This window comes from Stomoxys calcitrans, chromosome 1, assembly GCF_963082655.1.
Source record: "Stomoxys calcitrans chromosome 1, idStoCalc2.1, whole genome shotgun sequence".
NCBI classification, from domain to species: Eukaryota; Metazoa; Arthropoda; class Insecta; order Diptera; family Muscidae; genus Stomoxys; species Stomoxys calcitrans.
In genome coordinates, this window is record NC_081552.1 from 244,058,076 (window position 1) to 244,069,228 (window position 11,153).

Below are 11,153 nucleotides of genomic sequence, written 5' to 3' on the forward strand. Positions count from 1 at the left end.
CACTAATGTGGTACAGGGCATTATATCTTCGTGCATTTGTTTATAATAACCAGAAGGAAGAGAGATAGATCCATTGATAAGTATACCGATCGACTCAGAATCACTTTCTGACTCGATTTAGCCATATCCGCCTCTCTGTCTGTCTGTCCGTCTGTCCATGTTAATTTGTGTACAAAGTACAGGTCGCAGTTTTCATCCGATCTTCTTGAAATTTGATACAGGCATGCTTTTCGGACTAGAGATGAAGCCTGTTGAAATTGGAAAAAATCGGTTCAGATTTGGATATAGCTCCCATATATATGTTCGTCCGATTTTGAGAAATATTGCAATAAAGTTCTCATTTGTAAACCGATTCTCTCGAAATTTGGCAAGAAGGATTTTCTCTTGACTCTCGATATTACTGGTGAATTTCGGTTCAGATTTAGATATAGCTCTCATGTATATATATCGCCCGATTTTAACTTGTAGAGCCACAGCAAGCTCATTTATCGACCAATCTTGCCAAAAATTTGCACAACGGGTTCATCGATGACTACTACAATATCTGAAAAGTTTGCTCGAAATCGGTTCAGATTAAGATATAGCTCCCATAATATGTTCGTCCGATTTTGAGAAAAATTGCAGAAAAAGTTCTCATTTGTTAACCGATTCTCTCGTAATTTGGCAGGAAGGATTTTCTCTTGACTTTCGACATTACAGGTGAATTTCATGGAAATCGGTGCAGATTTAGATATAGCTCTCATGTATATATATCGCCCGATTTTAACTTTTAGAGTAACAGCAAGCGCATTTATTGATTAATCTTGCCAAAAATTTGCACAACGGGTTTATCGATGACAACTACAATATCTGCAAAGTTTGCTCGAAATCGGTTCAGATTTAGATATAGCTCCCATATATATGCTCGTACGATTTTGAGAAATATTGCAATAAAGTTCTCATTTGTTAACCGATTCTGTCGTAATTTGGCAGGAGGGATTTTCTTTGACTTTCGACATTACTGGTGAATTTCATGGAAATCGGTTCAGATTTGGATATAGCTCCCATATATATTTTGGGTAATTTGGGCTAATTTTGTCATTTGTCAACTGTAGTTATTACAGTTTTAACATATTTGCTCGAAATTTAATCTGGAATGTTTAATAACCCATCTGAAAATATCCGCCAAGGTCCATCAAAATTGGTTCAGAATTGGATATAGCTCCCACATTATACTTATAGGGTAGGTGTAGGGTATTATACAGTTGGCATCGCCCGACTTTTGCCCTTCCTTACTGGTTTTTGTTTATTGAAAACGATTTTCTTTTCACTCAAAATTTTAAATGAACATTTTTTTGCGATTTTTTTCTGCCCTGCAATATCCCAAAGTACAAATAGGATACTTGGCTACTTTTTTTTATTCAAACACTGGAAGAACTTAAAGGGGTTAGACCAGTCAAATACTAGGCTTCCATCAAAGCAGCAAAGTGGTACTGTTTTGCGGCGTAGCGAGGAAGAAGAATGCATGAGGAATCACAATGGGCCTTATGCTGGCGTAAGTTTCTTCCAACCGCATACGTCCCACCTTAGTCCTAGTATGTGTCCCCATAGTTATACTGATCTCATTTCTTTAATATAAGACCATAATACCCATAGTTAGCTTAAAGTACAGACAACCAACAAACACAATCTCATTGATTCATTAAAAAAGTTGTTTGGAAAGCCAAAAACCGAGTGGTTTATTTTTGTTACGTTACTTTTTGTTCATTTTGTATTTCTCGCTAAAATAAAACTGATTAAAAAGAAGATGCATCTGATCGATGATAAGAAATGATAAATTTAAAAGCAATACCTGGTTCTGGTTGATATCTGTGGGTAACCATCGAGTTTGTATCTTAAGTCTTTCGTTTGTCTACACACCACCCAATCAAGGTCTTCTTTCTTTCAATCTTTAAGGCATGCCCTGTGGTGTTAGGAAATTCGACAATTTCAGGTAATTTAATACACTTGTGTGATGCTCGTGTCCTGTCCAATATTTTTTCTTCATTAAAGACAGTAGCTGTTATGGCATGCAAAAAAAAAAAAAACAAAAAAATAAGAAGAAAGGGACTAAAAATATCGATAAGAATTATAAAATTATATGAAGGATGATGTCAATATAGAATTTGAGATGATGGCTTGCTTGCTGCTGTATTGTAATACAACATCGGCAAATGTATAGAATTACCCAAATATAATGACATTAGGTCGTATCGCATATTTTGTTGTAATATTTGACATTTTATTTGTTTAACGAATTTTAAATCATTTGTGAAAACTTTTTGTTGCATAATTTTATGATTCAAAAAGTTGAAAGAGCTTTAGTTCCTTCTCACGCCTATAATGCTAATTTCAAATATGAATGACATATTTGCATTTTCTTCCCAAAGAACTTTCCATACAAGCTCAAATTGTAATGCTCGAGATACAAAGCCTTTCATTGCATGTCCTGATCGGACAACAAATTCAAATGTCAGACACCTCTTGCATATCATTTGTATACCCATCACCATATGATGGGGGCATACTAATCTAGTCATTCCGTTTGTAACATCTAGAAATATTCGTCTAAGACCCCATACAGTATATATATTCTTGATCGTCATGACATTTTAAGTCGATCTAGTTATGTCCGTCTGTCTGTCCGTCCGTACGTCTGTCTGTCGAAAGCACGCTAACTTTCGAAGGAGTTAAGCTAGGCGCTTCAAATTTTGCACAAATACTTTTTAAAAGTGTAGGTCGGCTGGGCTTGTAAATGAACCATATCGGTCCATGCTTTGATATAGCTGCCATATAAACCTATCTGGGGTCTTGACTTCTTGAGCCTCTAGAGGGCACAATTCTTATCCGGTTTGACTGAGATTTTGCATGAGGCGTTTTGTTATGACTTCCAACAACTGTGCCAAGTATGTTTCAAATCGGTCCATAATCTGATACAGCTGCCATATAAACCGATTTGGGGTCTTGACTTCTTGAGCCTCTAGAGGGCGCAATTCCTATCCGATTTGATTGAAATTCGGCATGACGTGTTTTGATATGACTTCCAACAACTGTGCCAAGTATGTTTCAAATCGATCCATAACCTGATATAGCTGCCATATAAACCGATTTGGGGTCTTGACTTCTTGAGCCTCTAGAGGCCGCAATTCCTATCCGATTTGATTGAAATTCGGCATGACGTGTTTCGTAATGACTTCCAACAACTATGCTAAGTATATTTCAAATCGCTCCATAACGTGATATAGCTGCCGTATAAACCGATCTCGGGTCTTGACTTCTTGAGCCTCTAGAGGGCGCAATTATTATCCGGTTTGGCTGAAATTTTGCACCAGGTGTTTTGATATGACTTCCAACAACTATGCCAAATATGTTTCAAATCGGTCCATAACCTGATATAGCTGCCATATAAACCGATTTGGGGTCTTGACTTCTTGAGCCTCTAGAGGCCGCAATTCCTATCCGATTTGATTGAAATTCGGCATGACGTGTTTCGTAATGACTTCCAACAACTATGCTAAGTATATTTCAAATCGCTCCATAACGTGATATAGCTGCCGTATAAACCGATCTCGGGTCTTGACTTCTTGAGCCTCTAGAGGGCGCAATTATTATCCGGTTTGGCTGAAATTTTGCACCAGGTGTTTTGATATGACTTCCAACAACTATGCCAAATATGTTTCAAATCGGTCCATAACCTGATATAGCTGCCATATAAACCGATTTGGGGTCTTGACTTCTTGAGCCTCTAGAGGCCGCAATTCCTATCCGATTTGATTGAAATTCGGCATGACGTGTTTTGATATGACTTCCAACAACTGTGCCAAGTATGTTTCAAATCGATCCATAACCTGATATAGCTGCCATATAAACCGATTTGGGGTCTTGACTTCTTGAGCCTCTAGAGGCCGCAATTCCTATCCGATTTGATTGAAATTCGGCATGACGTGTTTCGTAATGACTTCCAACAACTATGCTAAGTATATTTCAAATCGCTCCATAACGTGATATAGCTGCCGTATAAACCGATCTCGGGTCTTGACTTCTTGAGCCTCTAGAGGGCGCAATTATTATCCGGTTTGACTGAAATTTTGCATGAGGTGTTTTATTATGACTTCCAACAACTGTGCCAAGTATGTTTCAAATCGGTCCATAATCTGATACAGCTGCCATATAAACCGATTTGGGGTCTTGACTTCTTGAGCCTCTAGAGGGCGCAATTCCTATCCGATTTGATTGAAATTCGGCATGACGTGTTTTGATATGACTTCCAACAACTGTGCCAAGTATGTTTCAAATCGGTCCATAATCTGATACAGCTGCCATATAAACCGATTTGGGGTCTTGACTTCTTGAGCCTCTAGAGGGCGCAATTCCTATCCGATTTGATTGAAATTCGGCATGACGTGTTTTGATATGACTTCCAACAACTGTGCCAAGTATGTTTCAAATCGATCCATAACCTGATATAGCTGCCATATAAACCGATTTGGGGTCTTGACTTCTTGAGCCTCTAGAGGCCGCAATTCCTATCCGATTTGATTGAAATTCGGCATGACGTGTTTCGTAATGACTTCCAACAACTATGCTAAGTATATTTCAAATCGCTCCATAACGTGATATAGCTGCCATATAAACCGATCTGGGATCTTGACTTCTTGAGCCACTAGAGGGCGTAATTATTATCCGATTTGGCTGAAATTGTGTACAATCGCTTCTTCAAAGACCTTCAACATACGTGTTAAGTATATATATTCTTGATCGTCTCGATGTTCTGAGTCGATCTAGCCATGTCCGCCCGACCGTCCGTCTGCCGAAATCACTATAGCAGTCGAACGCGTATAGCTAGCCGCTTGAAATTTTGAACAGATGATTGGTATTGATGTAGGTCGTTGGGTATTGTAAATGAGCCATATCGGTTCAGATTAAGATATAGCTCCCATATAAACCGATCTCCCGATTTAACTTCTTGAGTCCCTGGAAGCCGCAATTTTTGTCCGATTTGGCTAAAGTTAAGCATAAGGTGTTCTGTTATGATTTCCAACAACTGTGTCAAGTACGGTTTATATCGGCCTATAACCTGATATAGCTCCCATATAAACCAATCTCCTGATTTGACTTCTTGAGCCCCTGGAAGCCGCAATTTTTGTCCGATTTGGCTTAAATTTTGCACATTGTGTTCTTTTATGACTTCTAACAACTGTGCCAAGTAGACAAAGTACAGCCCGAATCGGTCTATAACCTGATATAGCTCCCATATAAATCGATCTCCCGATTTGACTTCTTGAGCCCCTGGAAGGCACAATTTTTGTCCTATTTGGCTTAAATTAAGCATAAGGTGTTCTGTTATGATTTCCAACAACTGTGCCAAATACAGTTCAAATCATTTAATAACCTAATATAGCTCCCATGTAAACCGCTCTCTCGATCATCCTTGCTCGGTTCCTAGAAGCTTTAACAGGAGTTTGGTATATAGAATAAAATTATGCCCTTCACGAAAGTATATTTTGTATAAATTTTTGGCAGAATCCATGGTGGTGGGATCCCAAGATTCGGCCCAACCGGACTTACTTATATGGCTTTCGTGCATCCTGTGTTGTCTTGGCTCACGGTTGAGTAGCTTATTCATTAGGGAATATTAGGTTTATCTACAGCGTTATATCTCCTTCTCTAATTTTATCATCGTGTAGTAAATATGGCCCAATATCCCCATCATTGGCATCCACAACATCATTTTCTTATGGCAGAATTTATGACATGCAAACTAAATCATTTGTGCAGGTGCCAAAAAGCAATTTTTGTTTTTGTTGATGTGAACGTCAGACAAGGGTTTTGGTCAAAAAAAAAAAAAAACACTACTTTTTTTACTCTTTCATTGCAAAATCAATACGAAAAAGTCTCAAAAATTTAGTAACAGATTGCATGATGTCTTCATCAGATGAAAGGATCAGGTGGCAAATACAAAAAAAAAAAAAACAAGTAAGAGCGTGCTAAGTTCGGCCGGGCCGAATCTTATATACCCTCCACCATTGATCGCATTTGTCAAGCTATTGATCGATTCAGATTATATTAGACACGTATGTTGAAGGTCTTGAGAGAAGCCGTTGTACAAAATTTCAGCCAAATCGGATGAGAATTGCGCCCTCTAGAGGTTCAAGAAATCAAGATCCCAGATCGGTTTATATGGCAGCTATATCAGGTTCTATACCGATTTACGCCATACTTAGCACAGTTATTGGAAGTCATAACAAAACACCTCATGCAAAATTTCAGCCAAATCGGATGAGAATGGCGCCCTCTAGAGGCTCAAGAAGTCAAGACCCAAGATGGGTTTATATGGCAGCTATATGAAAACATGGACCGATATGGTCCATTTACAATACCAACCGACCTACACTAATAAGAAGTATTTGTGCAAAATTTCAAGCGGCTAGCTTTACTCCTTCGGAAGTTAGCGTGCTTTCACAGACAGACGGACAGACGGACGGACATGGCTAGATCGACTTAAAATGACAGAATATATATACTTTAAGGGGTCTTAGACGCATATTTCGAGGTGTTACAAACAGAATGACGAAATTAGTATACCCCCATCTTATGGTGGAGGGTATAAAAAAACTAAGATGTATGAAGCAAGTTCTCATATTTTTTTTTTCGTTTGGTGCGTGCTGTTGCCTTGTAAATCATTACACTTGGCTTAGCAATAAAAAAACATGATTTTGATTTTAATTACAATTTAAATTTAATTGCAGCTTTTCAGAGATTTTTTTATTACCCTCATATCTCAAGACATATACACATAAATTAAATTGCCATTAGACTTAAAAACATCCAGCTTATATACTTGGTCTCACTTGATATGAGATGTAAAGACAATGCCATTTGTAAAATTAGCATGGGGCATGGCATAGATGCTGGTCACCTATCATTTAAGCGGAATCATTTGCTTTAGTGGTAAACTTAATTGTTGGTTTCACTCATGGTAGTTAACCAAAAAAAAAAAAAAACATGGAAACAGGACACCAAAAAACACCCAACGGCTATCAAAGCAATTCGTTAAGGAGGCGACAACCCTTTTAGTTCAGAGTGTTATTAAGTACTTGCAATAATAAACATTTCTCCGTCTTTGGTAAATGCTATAAATTTCCCAAAAGGCAGAAAACACAACGGGAGTAATGTTACAACTCTTGCAGTGCAATTATGTTATGGTCGAAAAGAAATAAACCAAAGATTTATATGGACCAAGGTGTTTTATTAAATGCAAAGCATCATGTTTTCGCCTTAAAACATGCATTTAAAGCATATAGGCCATTGCATGAGAATCATGTCTATATGACGAAGCTGTGGTGTGAAATAAAATGGGAGGGAAGGTTTGATAGTTCAAAATACCTAAGGCGAAACAAAACTTCCCAAAGATGGGTTTTTACTAAATAAATAATAAAAATTTGGTTAGGTCAGGTTTAAGTGGCAGTCTGCCATCAGACTCACTTAGACCAGGCTCGGGACCTCAATTTGTGTGGGGTTCTTTGTTATCACGAGAAGATTAGCTGGGAGCTACCGGGAGCGTCCACAGGTTGCGGATAATGGAATGCTCCATGCGGAGTAGCTGGAACTGCAGTCGCGGTCAATCACCGGTGCCACACCGCTTCTTAGTAAGAAGCCGGCTGGCACCGGCTCTTGAATACTGAATGCCTATGATGCTCGATACGACAAGCCAATTTTGTCCAGAGTCGGATTAAAGGAAATAATCTCGACTCCGACTCCGGACAAAGTAATAAAAAATATTAAAAAAAAAAAAAAACAAAAAAAATAATTCTTAAAATGTGTTAGAATAAAACAAGTAAAAAGGCATTGGATACCCACCACCTCCGGTATATGTAAACCTCCTTTCGTCATAATCCGGTGAAAATTGGATAACTTATGCACCCAAATTCGGCATGCACATTGAGTGGTCTAATAAATATAAGTCACTGTTCAATTTTGTAGAACAAAATATTGGTCTGTTTGGCAGCTATATCCATATATAAACTGGCCTTCGGGTAATAAATAAAGCTTTTATTGGCTTAAGGCCCCTTATCGGAAGATCGGTTTATATGACTGCTATATCTAAATATAGTGCGATCAGAACCATATTTGGGTCAGATGTTGGGAAGCCTTAACCTACACACTGTCTCAAATTTCAGCGAAATCGGATAATAAATGAAGCTTTTATTGGCTTCAGACCCCTAAGCTGCAGATCGGTCTTTATGGCAGCTATATCAAAATCTTAACCGATCTGAGCCAAATTAAAGAAAGATGTCGATTGGTCCTAACACAATTCACTGTCCCAAATTTCAGCAAAATCAGATAATAAGTTTGGATTTTATAGGCCTAAGACCCTAAATCGGCGGATCGGTCTATATGGGGGCTATATCAAGATATAGTTCGACATAGCCCATCATCGAACTTAACCTGCTTATGGATAAGAAAAGAATCTGTGCAAAGTTTCAGCTCAATATCTCTATTTTTAAAGACTGTAGCGTGATTTCAACAGACAGACATACAGACGGACGGACAGACATGGCTAGATCGTCTCAGATTTTTACTCTGATCAAGAATGTATATACTTTATAGGGTCGGAAATGTATATTTCAATGTATTGCAAACGGAATGACAAAATGAATATACCCCCATCCTTCGGTGGTGGGTATAAAAAAAGTCAGTTGTCTTGGTCATATTGTTTAATTGAAAGAGATTAATTTTTCAATCACATTTTATACATAAAAATTTTAAGATTCAATTAAAATAATTATTGAATCAATTAATTTTTTAAATGAAAATGAACAAAAATTTCAATCTCGATCGTAAGTGAAAAAGTTCAGAAAAAATTAAGTGATTCAATTAACTTTTGAGATGAAAATTGTCAAAATTTCGATCAAGATCGTAATTGAAAACAAATAAGAGCGTGCTAAGTTCAGGGCATAGCATTTGTCGGGTTCTTTGCGCGGTATATTTTTTTAGGCAAACAACTGCCTAAATTTAAAAAATTGGTTTTTTGTGTTCTATTTATAATAGAAACAGATTACCCTATGGTCTGCAGCCGGACACTATCGGATTGTATGAATTATTTCAAGACCATATACTAAATTTAGTGCAAACAAAGAATAATGAATAAAACTGTTATGCTATTGGAGCTTTATCAAGTTATAGTCCGATTCGGACCATAAATTAAATGAACGTTGAACATTGTAGAAGTCATTGTGTAGTATTTCAGTCCATTCGGACAAGAATTGCGCCTTGTAGGTGCTCAAGAAGCATAATCGGGAGATCTTTTTATATGGGAGCTGTATGAAGCTATAGATCGATTCAGACCATATTGGACACGTCTGTTGAACGTCATGGGTGAAGCTGTTGTACAATTTTTCTGCCAAATCGGATGACAATTGCGCCCTCTAGAGGGTCAATAAATCAAGATCCCAGATCGGTTTAAACGGCAGCTAATCAGGTTATGTACCGATTTGCGCCATACTAAACACAGTTGTTGAAAGTCATTACGAAACATCTCATGCAAAATTTAAGCCAAATCGGATAAGAATTGCGCCATCTAGTGGCTCAAGGAGTCAAGATCCAAGATCGGTTTATATGGGAGCTATACCAGGTTATGGGCCGATTTGAATCGTACTCAGCACAGTTGTTGTAAATCATAACGAAACATCTCATGTAAAATTTCAGTCAAATCGGATGAGAACTGCGCCCTCTAGTGGCTCAAGAAGTCAAGATCCCAGATCGGTTTAAACGGCAGCTATGCCAGGTTATGAACCGATCTGAATCATACTTAGTATAGTTGTTGAAAGTTATAACAAAACATCTCATGCAAAATTTCAGCCAAATCGGATAAGAATTGCGCCCTCTAGTGACTCAAGAAGTCAAGATCCAAGATCGGTTTATATGGCAGCTATATCAGGTTATGAACCGATTTCAACCATAATTTGCACAGTTGTTGGAAGTGATACCAAAACACTACGTGCAAAATCGAACGAGAAATACGTCTTCTAAAGGCTTAAGAAGTCAAGACCCATGATCGGTTTATATGGCAGCTTCATAAGGTTATGAACCGTTGAAAACATACTTAACACAGTTGTTGGAAATCAGAACAGAGCCTACCTAGTGGCTCAAGAAGTCAAGATCCAAGATCGGTTTATATAGCAGCTATATCAAAACGTGGACCGATTTGGACTCCAAATCCTTTAGGTAGACAATTTACCATCTTCAGTATACTTTTGCCTTGATATGAGGCTACATTTTGGGAGTGTTCCGAAACATTCCTGCGGTTTTCTATCAAAGTAATTAAAAAATGATGTATTTGCATGTGCCTTAACCATCAAATGATGGGCTTATGATGCAAATACAAAAAAACAAAACTCCATTTATTTTGTCGCATTTTAACGAGTAGCACTTATGCAGGTCTAAATACTTATGAGCAGCTTAAAAAAGCTTTAAGCCATTCACTTAATGGATGCATTGCAACAGGATGCAGAAGCAGAAATCAGCAAAGCCTTTGTTCATACTGTTTATTGTGCTCATCCCATTTATTGTAAATGGGTTGGCATTTAGCTGCAGCTAATTTCTGCGTGTTTTTTGGCCATTAATTAAACGCCACAAGAAATGTGGCAAAAAAGGTTTGTTGCCAAAGACCTGCTCCAAGGAGACGTGCACAAATTTCGCTTTTATTCCTCAGTCCAAGATGTTGAAGAAAAATGGATTTTAATAAATATGGTATATGGTGTCGGTCGGTTAATGTTTCGTTGCTTTTTCTCGTTTCTTCTCCATTTCGTTTGCCAACAATTAAGAAACATAATTTGAGGGAATGGAATACCTTTTTTTTCATTGGCTGACTTTTAAATGAAATAAATTGTGTTCAATAACTCATGGGGCTTTTATGGGTGAGAAAACCAAAACTCCGAAATGAAGATGCAGTCTTTTAACATGATGATGTTGGCCGTTTTGACTATCCCTGGCGATGAGGTTCACCATGCGCTTACATAAATGTTGCAGTTGCAGTTGTTGCTTGCCATTCTTGGAGCTTGTGGGTGTCACTTGTACTAATACTTGGCCATAAATTGTAATTACTCCAAAAATTTTTTACTTGTTCAAAGCTC